This window comes from Miscanthus floridulus, chromosome 1 (assembly GCF_019320115.1).
Source record: "Miscanthus floridulus cultivar M001 chromosome 1, ASM1932011v1, whole genome shotgun sequence".
Lineage (NCBI taxonomy): Eukaryota > Viridiplantae > Streptophyta > Magnoliopsida > Poales > Poaceae > Miscanthus > Miscanthus floridulus.
In genome coordinates, this window is record NC_089580.1 from 1237406 (window position 1) to 1251643 (window position 14238).

At 42.1% G+C, this 14238-nt stretch overlaps 1 pseudogene; it reads left to right on the top strand.

Annotated features, from left to right (window-relative positions):
• The first annotated feature begins 213 nt into the window (after nt 1-213).
• Nucleotides 214-1755, top strand: LOC136481753 (uncharacterized; annotated as a pseudogene).
• Nucleotides 1756-14238: the final 12483 nt, after the last annotated feature.

Genomic DNA, 14238 nt, shown 5'->3' on the forward strand with positions numbered 1-14238 from the left:
TGGGAGTCGGCCCAGGGACAGAGACATCCCACCTAGCATATTCCCCTCAGATTCCTTGACTCCCCGTCCCACTTTTTTACACGGACGGGGGCAGTCCCTAGTTTCTTCTCACCACTCACCGCCAGCCTGACTCATTTCTTCTTGGAAAAAGGCGCGAGCGGGCGAGAGCTCGGCGGCGGCGCATCCATCACCGGCGCGGGACGCGGGGCCACAATGCTTGGCAGCGGCGTGGCACTAGGCGTCGCGTCGGCGACGCGGCACTGGCCCCCATGGTGGCGGTGCGACACGGGCCCTCGCGGCGGCGGCATGGGCTGTGGTCGGCAGCGGCGGCGCGGCCTGTGGTCGGCGGCGGCAGTGCGGCACACGTCCGGCAACTTCGTCCTCATCTCGGTCATCTCCATCAACATCAACCTCTCCCTCTTCCCCAACAACAGCAGCAGCCACGTCTTCACCATTTTCCCCGACAACAGTAGGCCAGAAACGTGAAGCACGTCATCCTCACTCGCACGTCCTCCTTCTCCATTAGCAGATTTGTGATTTGCCCAAGGTATACAAACCCTAACACAATAGATTTACTTTTTTTTTGTTAAATGTGCCTCCAGTAGTTCAACAAGTATGATGTGATTTATGCTTGAGACATGTTTGCTTCTGCATATGGTAAAAAATCAGCAAAGTCCAATGGAATTTTTCCCTACGTTGTAGCGCTAGTAAGTTGCCTCATGTTTCTGATCTGTGTTTGAGCATGACATGACAATATTGTTTTTCTTTCTTTGACTGTTGCATCATAGATGCATCAGAGAACCAAGGTTCTAATTTGTTCAGCTGCTGCATATATGTTCTTGTTCATGGTGGCCACGGTTATTTAGTCTAGAGAAAGAAAAAGACGTGCTAGTAGAGTTGGTATTACTTATGCGCCAATTGAGGAAAGGGATAGAATGAGACAAGAATACCTAACACAAAAATTTGGAAGGATGATACAACTTGTGTAAACATGCTTAGACTTAATAGATCATGTTTCTATCGATTTTGTAACCTTTTTAGAGATCGAGGGTTGCTTCAGGATACCACTCATGTGTGTTGAGCAACAAGTGGCTATGTTTCTAAATATAATAAGGCACAACCTTAGAAATAGGTTAGTTGGCACTAATTATCAAAGGTCAGGAGAAACAGTAAGCCACTTTAGAACGCCCTAATGGCCTTCGTGTTCCACAAGGTAACAAAAAAATCACTAACTTAATTTCATTATGCCAATTTTTGATAACTTGAAATGTGATCTCCTTTTCTACAATATGCTAGGCAAATTCTATCTTGTTGATGCCGGTTATGGAGCCAAACCGGGATTCTTGCCTCCTTTCCATGGAGTTAGGTACCATTTGAATGAGTGGGGGAATAACCTGGTCCAAAATGAGAAGGAGTTATTCAACCTTAGGCATCAACCTTAGGCACTCGTCTCTTCATGTGACTATAGAGCGTGCATTTGGTTCACTTAAGAGGAGATTCAAAATTCTTGATGATGCAACTCCATTCTTCCCTTTCCAAACTCAAGTAGATATTGTTGTAGCTTGCTGCATAGTCCATAATTTTGTCATAGCAGATGGGATTGATGAGTTCATCATTCAAGATTCGAATTGGCCAATGCAAACCCATGCTACATCGTATACTAGACAAGCAAGTGAGCATGCTGCAACTGTTCAATTTAGGCAAACAATTACGGATCAGATGTGGGTAGACCGTCAAAACCATTATGCAAATTAATATATAGTATCTCTATGTATTTTTATGTATTTAGACAAACAATCACTACCCCAGATCTGGACATCACTGTCGGTTCAAAAAACCCCTTCACTGTTGGATTTTGAACCGACAGTGGCATACCGACAGTGATGGGGGGTTGACATCACTATCGGTTCTTAAAAACCGACACTGATCTACAGGAAACAGTGTCGGTTTCTGGCTCCACCTGATAGTGTCTAGTTGAACAACACTGCTGGTTTGTAGTCCCAACCGACAGTGATGGTTGCTTCAAGAGTGTCGGTCCTTGGCTCAAGCCAACAGTGTTGAGCAAGCCTACACTGTCGGTTCATGGCTCAAGCCAGCAGTATTGAGCTAGCCAACACTGTCGATTGATGGATCAAGCCGACAGTGTTGAGCAAGACAACACTATCGGTTCATGGCTCAAGCCGGTAGTGTTTTGCAAGACAACACTGTCGGTTTGTTGATAACCGACAGTGTTTTGCAAGACAACACTATCGGTTTGTTGCTAACCGGCAGTGATGGCCCATTCATATTTTATTGTTTATAATTGATTTTAATTTATATTTTTTTGTGGAATCGGGTTTCGCTTTATATACGCTACGTAGACGACAGGTTCATCAATATTAAACATTACAAATGTTACAGTTATAGTCCAAATGTTCTTATCCAGATCTCGATCCCTCAAAATAAAAAAGAAATGTTCTCGGACTTCACAGATTGTGCAATGTTTCTCAGATTTCTTACAATAATCTGGCGAGCCGCTCTGGACCATACTGGTCCTTGTACCTCACGGATTGTGCAATGGAAAATACTCTATCTTTTTCCAATACCTCGATTAAGATGAATTTTGCAAGCTCCAATTACAGTGCGATGATCTCCATGTCTAACAGCCTTTGGTGGTTATATTTCTTATGCTGTCGTTCAAAAAGATGATATCCAAAGAGGAACAGTAAATCATTTTGTTGAATTATTAACAAACATAAATGAAATGGGGATTATACACACCAACTTATCGGCTTCTTCTGATTTCCCGCCGATGTAGCGAAGCATTGCCCACATTACATAAAACCCGCATTCATTGTTTCCCGCGGGCTGTGATAGGTACTTCCCCTCTATTTCGACAACCTTGAATGGGACCGACGTCCCACCAATATGTCTTCTTTGGATACTGAGCAACATTAAAGGGAGAAACATTAGAAAGCGGTATGTGTGATTAGAAAATAATATGTTATTAGGATCGCTTACTAATTCAGCACTGCCACCAGTGCATCTAGATGATGAAATAGTTTTTTCTTCGAGTCTCACACCTCGATCAGATTTTTGGCAAGATTGACACAAATGAAGATGAAACGGTTGCTACAATCACAGAATCCTAATTATCAAATAATCTTAATGAAAAAAGAAGCATAAAATTAAAAGCCGAGAACACATACTCACAGTTGTAGGCTAGAAGTATGTGGGTTTTCTTCTTCATCGTGAATTCATCGAAAACAACAATCAATCTCTATTTCAGGTCTTCCACGTCACATCCATAGAGGCCTAGACATGTCCTCTCATTGACTCATAAGGGGTCCAAGAAGCCTATGTAATCCCATTTGCTTTTTAGAACACAAAATTTTGCTATACACCTACATAAAATCATGGAAAGTGCTCAAAAGTTAATAATTTATCTCGAGAGAGTAGTTAATTGTAATATCGTACGTGTAGGGTACTTACATAGTCCACAGCGTCAACATTTGAACATCGAGAGAGCGTTTCTGGTATAGCTGGAATAAGCACTCCCACTTGACATCGAACTTCTCTTCTTTAGGATAATGGAAAACATGTGGCGAATGGATAATAACCTTAAAACCAAAGTCGTCCGTCTCTATTGCTTGAGCCATGTAATATTCATGCAACTGGAGCATATATGTTGTCAAATTTTTATACTCATCATCGGGAACCAAAAGATTGCCCCTTTCATACTTCATTGCTGGTGTTCCCGTCCCTTGTACATCATAATAGATATTCACGGCCTCTTCCATGGTTAATCCTAGGTTGTCTTCGACGTACTTCTGTATGTTCCTTAAATCTTTATTGTGTATTTCTTCATCTCTTGTTGTAGCATATTTATTCTATGTTTGCCTTTCAAATTCAGACTTCAACAAATACAGTGAGGCACAGATATTGAAGAAACTAACATAATCTTCCTTCAAGATGTGTGCTATAAATTTTTCTTTCATCAAGGTGGTAACGCTGCCACTGAACGACCTTTTTCTTTTCTGTTGGTCCACTTTGGGAGCATTAGCGACCGAATCCAAGGACCTTTTCTACGACTGTGAGGATGTCCTTGATCTTGTTTTGGGCTAAGGTGGAGGAGGAGGATGACGACGAGAATTCTGTTTTCCCGGTGCTAATGAAGATGGAGGAGGAGGGGGGAGGAGGAGGAGGGGGAGGAGGAGGAGGAGTCTCTTTTCTCGGGGCTGATGAGGATGGAGTCAGACGAGAAGGAATAGAAGGAGACCTCTGTCTTCTCGGGGGTGATGGCTCTGGATGAGGAGGGGAGTGATCTCTGTTGGGAGATGGTGAGTGATCATCATGGGTGGGCGAAGACTCGCAGTCGTCCTCATCATCAGAGGACAATTGATGGTCAAGCTTAATGAAGTGCTTGCGCCAGGCCACTTGAGAGCCCATGTTTTGACCAAGTTTTGGCCTATCTTCCACTACGAGGTACTCAATGAGTATCTTGTTAAACTTCTTATCAAGTATTCTGTCAATGGTGACACGAGCGTACCTCTGTGGAATTGGGTGGCCATTAATTGTCCTGTCTCCCATAGGCCAGCCCTGGCCAAGCGTCACCTTGTCCTTTGTCCATTTCTAACAGATGTACAACTTGACATTGATGGGTTCAGTGATGCTGTCCACCGGATGAGGCACATTCGCCTCTTCTTCATCGAGCGGGGTCGATCCGCAACTGCTGTGACCCTAAACTATGGGCTAAAGGTAGTAGGAGTAGGGTTTTGTGATACTCCTGACCCCTTGGACAGCAAAATTTGCTCGACTCGCGCTTCAACAGTCGCCTCAATCCGTGCTTCCATTCTGTCTTCCATCTCTTTTAGTCACCTCAAATACTCTGCCTCCTATTCCGCTCTACCCCTCAAGTGGCTCTGGTAAGTGTTAGATTCTTGGGGGAATGCTAGTTTCTAAGGAACAACACCGGTTCCTCTAGTGCGATCAGGGTGCTCCTTGGTTCTGAGTGCTTGGGTGAGCACGTCTTTCTCCCTATTAGAAGTGCGAGTCCCTTGCCACACCTCCTCAGTTACCTAGGAGATCCTCTAGATGAGTTCACTCATGGGTTCATTTGTGGAGCTAAAGCTCCTGTCCTCGGCGTGCCGTACATTCCCCCCATATAGTATAATACCAATCTAGGCTCCTAATCGACTGTCTCAACCTAAACGCTTCCTCAGCAAGGCGATGCATCTTTTAAAGTCCTGCTTGAAATTCTGGCATCTTTTTGGCATCGCCACGAGAGTCAAGATGATGAGGATTCATCGCCTTCTGCGAGTTCTCCTTATTCTTCCTGCTCAGTGCTAAGTACTCCTCGGATAACCTATATTCCTTGAAATGCTGCCAGAAGTCCTTCTGCTTGCTAAACTATCCATCATCGAAATCTGGCTCTTTATTTTGGAGGACAAAATTCTTGTACAATTTCCCCTTGAAATTCTTGAAGCATGTCCCCATGATTTCTTTTGCTTTTTTCTTAACTAACTCCCTGTCATACTCGGTTGGGAAAGTGAACTACTCTAGGATCTCGACTAACATTTCTCCTAATCTTCACATCTCTGGCAGGTGGCTTCTCTTTGATCTCCAGTGCCAACGGATGGCCATGGTTTGCATCCATTGGACCATAGTAGGCCGGTTGCCCATGGTTTGCAAGGTAGGCCAGATGACTATAGTAGGCCCTCAAAGCTTCAGCTTCTGTATTGTATTTTTTGTGCAAATTACCAGGGTAGCGATTGACTTGAGCATAGCAATCTTTCTAGGTTCGATAAATCCCAAGCATGTGACCAACATGCACTACATACCATGCCATGGTTGCCTATATATTTAAGTAAATTAGGTTGTCATTCAAACATGATGTATTCTTATACAATTTAATATGTTTATGAATAACACACAACCATTGCATAGATAGGAGTGTTTGGAAAATAGCTATTCACGTGCCTTAGTAATAGTTGTTAGATGTAGGAAAGATATAAAGAATATTTTTTATTCATTAAAAACCAAATGATGATTTAGAGAGCCAGTTTAAGACTTTTGGATATACTCCTAGAGATGTCTCAGAGTCTTTAGTCTTACTATAAATCCTCCAACCATTGGCACGAGGTTCTTTCACAAGTATCAGTGCAGGTAAACATCTTTCCAAATTAGTGATACTTTGATCTGAAACTTACATGGTTGGTAGGGGCAAATATGCATCTCATACTATCCTAGGAAAGTGACATGCAAAAACTCATAATAAGATAGGATTGTCAGAAAATATTCCTAGTTTAATGCACAAGGCTACATAACTATGTATTACTTGTAATCTTGCATAAGTTAATAGTTATGCATCTTTATGCTGATAGCATGGAGAATTCCATGACAAGTTTGGACATATATTAGTTCTATAGGTCTAAAGTATATATACTCCATCCTCACATCAAAAAACATTGAGCATTGGTGGCATAGTTCCAAAAACATTGAGTATCCGCCTGATGGGAGCGCAGTTGCAATTGCAAGCTATGAGGTGAGGTCAGCCATTGGTTTCACATATGTATCCGGCCAAGCTCCAATGATGCACAAGATTGATTCACAAAGAAAATGTAAGTTTGTTTCACAGAGAAAATGCAAGTACTCCAAAAACAAACTACCATTAATGTTCATAGAGCAATTTCTATCAAGTATTATGAGTCCCTGCTATGTTTATCCTGGTAACCAAAAATAAAATTACGCTTTTGTTCTTATCAGTATACTGATGAATAGAGCTGAGCAACGTGCTACTAAGTAACAATGTACTATTTACTAGCAATGCGTCCAAAAACACAAAGAAACATACAACACACACTGTGTGGCAAACCTAGGTTCTAGCATTCATAGCTGCATGATCAAACTATATGACAACACACACTGCATGATCAAACTAATTCAAGTAAGCAGCTGTGGGATATTTCATCAGACACATAGCGGGCAGTGAGCCACGCACTCACCATGGGGGTGGGAAAGCAGCTGTCCGTGCGCTCCTGAAGACCTCGGCGGTGGGACGGATGGCGTGGTGCTCCAGATGGCGTGGTGCTCTAGCTTGGCATGGATGGCGTGGTGCTCCAGCTTGGGGCAGTGGACGGCGTGGGATGGTGCTCTGGCGTGGGGTGGTGCTCCGGTGCGGGGTGGTGCTCCGATGGCGTGGGGGGAGGGGTTGGTGCAGGGTTGAAATGAATTGGGATAATTTCAACCCGTGCCACTTTTATAGCAGTAGTTCATCACTGCCGGTTCTGCTTGTAAACCGATAGTGATGGGGCACATCACTGCCGGGTCACTCCCCAAACCAGTAGTGATGTGTTGTAGCAGTTAGGTGTTAAGTAGGATAAGTTTCTGTTTTTTGTTCGAACTCCTCCTACTGGCGCAATGGTTAAAACCCCTCAACTTAGCCCCGAGACCCATGTTCGAGTCCCAGGTGGCACAAATTTTTTTGTTCTATTTTCTAAATTATTAATTTATTTTGGGAAATAGCTCATTACTGTCGGTTTTGCTTGCAAACCGACAGTGATGGGGTACATCACTTCCGGGTCATTCCCCAAACTGGCAGTGATGTTGTGTAGCAGTTAGGTGTTAACTTAGGTATTAAGTAGGATAAGTTTTTGTTTTCTTTTGAACTCCTACTGGCGTAACGGTTAAGACCCTCAACTTAGCCCCCCGAGACCCATGTTCGAGTCCTAGGCGGCCTAAATTTTTTTATTCTATTTTATAATTTTTAAGCGGCCTAAATGTCAAAAGGAAAAAGTAAATAACCCTTGGCACACATCCTATACTAGCGCAGCGGTTAAGTCTCTGAACTCTACAGCTTGAGACCCACGCTCGAACCCGAGGACTCGCATATTTTTTTTTATTTTTTTATATATCACTGCCGGTTTTAAAAAATAAACCGACAGTGATAACCAGTATCACTGTCGGTTTATTCTCATCAATGCCGGTTTTTTAAAATCGACAGTGATGTTCATATATATTAAAAAAATTCTTTTATATACTGAATAAATAGAAGCATATGTATTCTTATGTCGAAATGACTTGAAATTGTTTTGGCAAGCTTGTACACCCAAACTAAGACCCCACATAGGATCTTAGGTTTTTCTGATCAGTTTTTTATTTATTATATTTTTTAGTGTGCTAAATGAGACAAAAGAGGGTGAATTTCATCTTGGACCCAATAGATTTTTTCATCCATCTCCACAAAATTCTTATCCCTAGGGCACATTAGAGACTGTGTAAAAGTTTAGCACCATTTCGGATCTTTTCATGGGAAGACTCAGTTCAACCTATAATTAATCGGTGTCGTCACACGAAAATTCAATTAAACCTCAGAAAGTAGCAAACCATCTCTAAAAATCCCAAACTTGGTGTTTCCTTCACACGTGGCACGTGCAAGCCTAAGAAAAAGTTTGAGACGAATACGACACCGAAATGCCTATGAACCACAGAAACTTTGATAACCTATGTGTATAGTCATGGTTCGATGAAAGGGCACGTGTACCTCTGTGAAGCATGTATACTTCGCTTATGTCGAAATGACTTGAATTTTTTTGACAAGCATGTACACCAAAATTAAGACCCCACATAGGATTTGAGGTTTTTCTGATCTTTTTTTATTATATTTTTCTCTGTGTCGAATGAGACAAACGAGGGTGAATTTGATCTTGGACCCAATAGATTTTTTCATCCACCTCCACAAAATTCTTATCCCTAGGGCACATTAGAGCCTATATAAAAGTTTGACACCATTCTGGATCTTTTCATGGGTAGACTCAGTTCAACCTATAATTAAACGGTGTTGTCGCGCGGAAATTCAATTAAACCTCAGAAAGTAGCTAACCATCTCCGAAAAATCCCAAACTTGGTGTTTCCTTCACACGTGGCATGTGCAAGCCTGAGAATAATTTTGAGACCAATACGACACCAGAATGTATATTTCTAGCTGCCCAATAAATATTACACGAATTACATGCATGACAATAATTAAACACATAAAGCTGTACATATTAAAATTAGAACCCAATTAAACTATGACCTTAAAAACCTAGCTAAATAAACATTAATTACTATCAGAATCACTGGCGGGATCGATCGGGCCACGCACACTAACATGCCTCTGTAGCCACATATGGTAATTAATGTCGCAGATTATGTATCCGCTTGTATCGATGAAGTCAAATGCCCGTATGAGTGCACTCTCTCATGCCTCACAATATCGAAAGAATGGTTAGCCATAGATGTAACCCACTGAATGACCACTGCCCCTGTTAGTAATCCTTATGCAGTACTAGCGTCCTTCTATAGTGAGCTGGCCGAGGTTTCCATTGCAGAAGTGAAAGCTCTAGTTTGATTTTGGTGAATTAATGAAACCCTAAGTGCTAACCTAGTTTATGAAGTGATCATGAGATAGGTAGCACATTCCAAGTGATGAAGCAAATGAAGATCATAGCATGATGATGATGATGATGATGATACCATGGTGATGATCAAGTGCTTGGACTTGGAAAGAAGAAAGAGAAAAACAAAAAGCTCAAGGCAAAGGTATAAACCATAGGAGCTATTTTGTTTTGGTGATCAAGACACTTAGAGAGTGTGATCACATTTAGGTTTGATAGCCGTACTATTAAGAGGGGTGAAACTCGTATCGAAATGCGGTTATCAAAGTGCCACTAGATGCTCTAACTCATTGCATATGCATTTAGGATCTAGTGAAATGCTAACACCCTTGAAAATGTTTGTGAAAATATGCAAACACATGTGCACAAGGTGATACACTTGGTGGTAGGCACATTTGAGCAAGGGTGAAGAAGTTAGAGGTGAAAAGAAGTTAGTCTCGCTGGTCACAAGGTGACCGGACGCTGATCCTAGAGGAACCGGCTCGTTCAGTTAGGTGTAACAGAGAAGACGCTGGTGTCGGTCAAACGACTGGACACTAGGTCATTAAGTGACCAGACGCTGGAGGGGTGCATCTGGTCATACTGACGTGGCAGCACAGAGGAAGATACTGTGTGACTAGACGCTGGTTGTGTCCGGTCAAGCATGGTCGGACGTGTCCAATCGGGAAAATCATTTCTGGAAGCTTACTAGAAACGATCGAACGCTGGGGGTTCAGTGTCCGGTCACTGTTAGCTACAGCGTCCGATCAACTCAAGTGATCGTTGAGATCAGGACACGTGGCTATTGTCGGGCGACTGGACGTTGAGGTCCAGCGTCCGGTCAACATGACCAGAGCATCCAGTCAGCCCGTGTTGTGCCCAGTGAAGGGGTACAATGGCTCTATTTCATGGGGGCTTCTATTTAAGCCCTATGGCCGGTTGAAGCTTACACCTTTGGCCATTTTCGTTGACATAGCAATCTTGTGAGCTTAGCCAAAGCCCTCCCACTCGTCTCCATCATTGATTCATCATCTTTGTGAGATTGGGAGTGAATCCAAGTGCATTGCTTGAGCGATTACATCAAGAGGCACTTGGTGTTCATGTTTCACTATGGATTTTACTTGTTACTCTTGGTGGTTGCCACCACCTAGATGGCTTAGAGCAGTGAGGATCGTTGAGCGAAGGGTGGTGATTTTCTCCGACTCCGATCATGGTGATTGTGAGGGGTTCTTGACCTTTCCCCGGCGGAGAGCCAAAAGGTACTCTAGTGGATTGCTCATGGCTTGTGTGATCCTCATCTTGTGTTGGTTGTGCGGCACCCTATTAAGGGTTTGGCATGTGAAGCTAATTAGCACGTGAACCTCCAAGTGAGTGAATCACCACAACGAGGACTAGCTTGCCGGCAAGCAAGTGAACCTCGGTAAAAAATCATTGTGTTCATCATTGATTCCGAGGTGATTGGTCTACATTGCTATTCATCCTTGTGATTGATTGGTTCCTTCATCTACACGGCGGTATAACCTTCTTGATCACTCTCTTTATATTACCGCAAACTAGTTATCAAGCTCTTTAGTGTAGCTAGTTGTGAGAGCTTGCTTACTTGGTTGGTGTGGCTCTTTAGTTAGCCTTTGAGAGCACACTAACATAGGATAGTGTCATAGCTATTGTGTGAATAGATACTATCTAAACTAGAATTGTGGTAGGTGGCTTGCATTTTGAGTAGGCTAGCGCAACACTTGCTTCGCGTCATAATTGTCTAACCATTTTATTATGTGTTGTTGTAGAAATTTTTATTAGGCTATTCACCCCCCTTTAGCCATTAGGACCTTTCAAGTGGTATCGGAGCCAAGGTCACCGTGATTTGAGGCTTAACAACCTTTGGTATAAAAATGACTCAAATCAACAACACCAAGAAGCCACCCCAATTTGATGGCACAAATTATCCTTATTGGAAGTAAAAAATGACCACACACATCAAGTCAATCAATAGAAAGGTGTGGAAGGTGGTAGAAACCAAAATTGAGATTGGTGATCCGGAAAATCCCACCACGGCCGAAGAAGTACTACTCCAAAACAATGACATTGCTCTAAGTGCTATTCATGATGCAATTGATGAGAGAACATTTGAGCAAATCAAGAATATTGAGATGGCTCATGAGCCTTGGAAGAAGTTGGAAGAATCATTTGAGGGCACTTAAGCCATGAAGGGTGCAAAGGCCTACATTCTCAAGGAGAAGTTTGTAAGCTTCAAGATAAAGGAGGATGAAAGTGTGCCAGAGATGTTTCATAGGCTTTAAGTGCTTGTCAATGATCTAAAAGCACTTGGAGAGGAGGTGAAGGACAAGGACTTCTCTCACAAGTTCTTGAGATGCTTACCTTTAAGATTTGGCACATTGGTCACCATTCTAGTGAGAAGTGGTTTGGACACCATGACACCAAACCAAGTATTGGGGGATATAATGACCGGTGACACATATAGAGATGATGATGAGAAGGAAGAAAAGAAGGAGAAGAAAGAAGAGAAGAAGGATGACAAGAAGAAGAGCATGGCATTCAAAGCCACATCATCCAAGGGCAAAGCTAAGGAAGAAACATCAAGTGAAGAAGATGAATCTTAGGATGATGATGATGATGATGATGATGATGAGAAGATGGCTCTCTTTGTCAAGAAGTTTGGCAAGTTCATGATGAAGAAGGGCTACCAGGCTAGAAGAAAGAAGTCTTCATCCAAGAACAAAGAAGAGTCAAGAAGGTGCTTCAAGTGTGGAAGTAAAGATCATCTTGTTGCTCAATGTCCATATAATAGTGACAACGATGATGACAACAAGAAGAACAAGACGAAGGACAAGAAGGAAAAGAAAGAGAAGAAGGACAAGATGGCATTCAAGAAGAAGAAGGGTGGTTCATATGTAGTCACTTGGGATAGTGATGCCTCCTCAAGTGATGATGATGACGATAGTGATGATAACAAGACCACCAAGAAGAAGGTTCTTGCAAGCATTGCTATCAATGAGAAGCCTTCTCTCTTCGAATCTTCATCATGCTTCATGGCTAAGGCCACTAAGGTACAATCTTGTGATGTTGAAAGTGATGAAGAACATGATGATGAAAACGAACATGAAAATGAAAATGATAGTGATAGTGATAATGTTGAACCCACTAAAGATGAATTATTTGACATGCTAGAAGATGCTAGAGAACACTTTGACATCAAGAGAAGGGAATGCAAAAGCTTGCGTAAGGAACTAAAAGACCTTAAGCAAGCCTTTGATGAGCTCAATGCATCTCACGAGAGGCTAGAGGAAGCCAATGAGAAGCTTGGCAAAGCTCACAAAAAGCTTGAAAAGGCTCATTCCTCTTTGCTTGATAAGCAAAATAAAAGGAAGCATGTTGAAACTTGCAATATAGGTTTAACTTGTGATATAATTGATGAATCACTATCTATGCCTACCATTGTTGCTCCTACTAACCCTTCTTGTAGCACTTCCACTTCTACCTCATCTAGTAATGATGGTCTCACTTGTGATGCCTCACTAGTAGTTGAGAATGAGAACCTCAAAAAGGAGGTCAATAAGCTCACTCACACCTTAGCTAAAGCTTATGGTGGTGAGGACCGCTTGATTATATGCTTGGGTAGCCAAAGAGCTTCTTTCTACAAAGAGGGATTGGGCTATACCCCTAAGAAAGGCAAAGCGGCCTTTGCTCCTCACAAGACTAGTTTTGTGAAGAACAATGGTCGGTTTTGCACTAGTTGCAAGCAAGTGGGTCATAAGGAGAATGAATGCAAAAATAAGAGCAAAAATGCTAATGTATCCTTCATAAAGCTTGATTCATGCTATATGCTTACTAAGGGTACAAATGGTGTGAAGGCTAAGTTCATTGGTAAACCATGGATGAGCTCAAAGAAGAAAGCCATTTGGGTACCAAAGAGCTTAGTGACTAACCTTCAAGGACCCAAGCAAGTTTGGGTACCTAAAAAGAATTGATCTTCTTTTATAGGTCAATTACAAAGCCGGAGGAAGGCATTGGGTTCTTGATAGTGGGTGCACTCAACACATGACCAGTGATGGAAGAATGTTCAACTCAATCAACACCAATGACAGTGATGGTTATGATAGTATCACATTTGGTGATAATGGCAAAGGCAAGGTCAAAGGGCTTGGTAAGATTGCAATATCCAATGACATGAGCATATCCAATATGTTGCTAGTAGAGAGCTTGAACTTCAATTTGCTATCCGTGGCTCAATTGTGTGATCTTGGATTTAAATGCATATTTGGGGTAGATAATGTAGAGATCATAAGTGTAGATGGCTCTAACTTGATCTTCAAAGGCTTTAGATATGAGAATCTATACTTGGTTGATTTCAATGCTAGTGAAGCTAGATTATCTACATGCTTGTTCACTAAGTCTAGCATGGGTTGGTTATGGCATAGAAGGCTTAGTCATGTTGGAATGAAATAATTGAATAGATTGGTTAAGCATGACTTAGTTAAAGGCTTGAAAGATGTGTGTTTGAAAAGGATAAGCTTTGTAGCTCTTGTCAAGCTGACAAACAAGTTGGAAACACCCATCCTAAGAAAAGCATGATGAGCACTAGCAAAGCATTTGAGTTATTGCACATGGATTTGTTTGGGCCAACACAATACACTAGTATCGGTGGAAACAAATATGACTTTGTGATAGTGGATGACTACACTAGATACACACGGGTATTCTTTCTAGTAGACAAAAGTGATGTGTTTGCAATATTCAAATCATTTGTCAAGGGCATTCACAATGAGTTTGAAACAACCATCAAGAGAGTTAGAAGTGACAATGATAGTGAGTTCAAGAACACTAG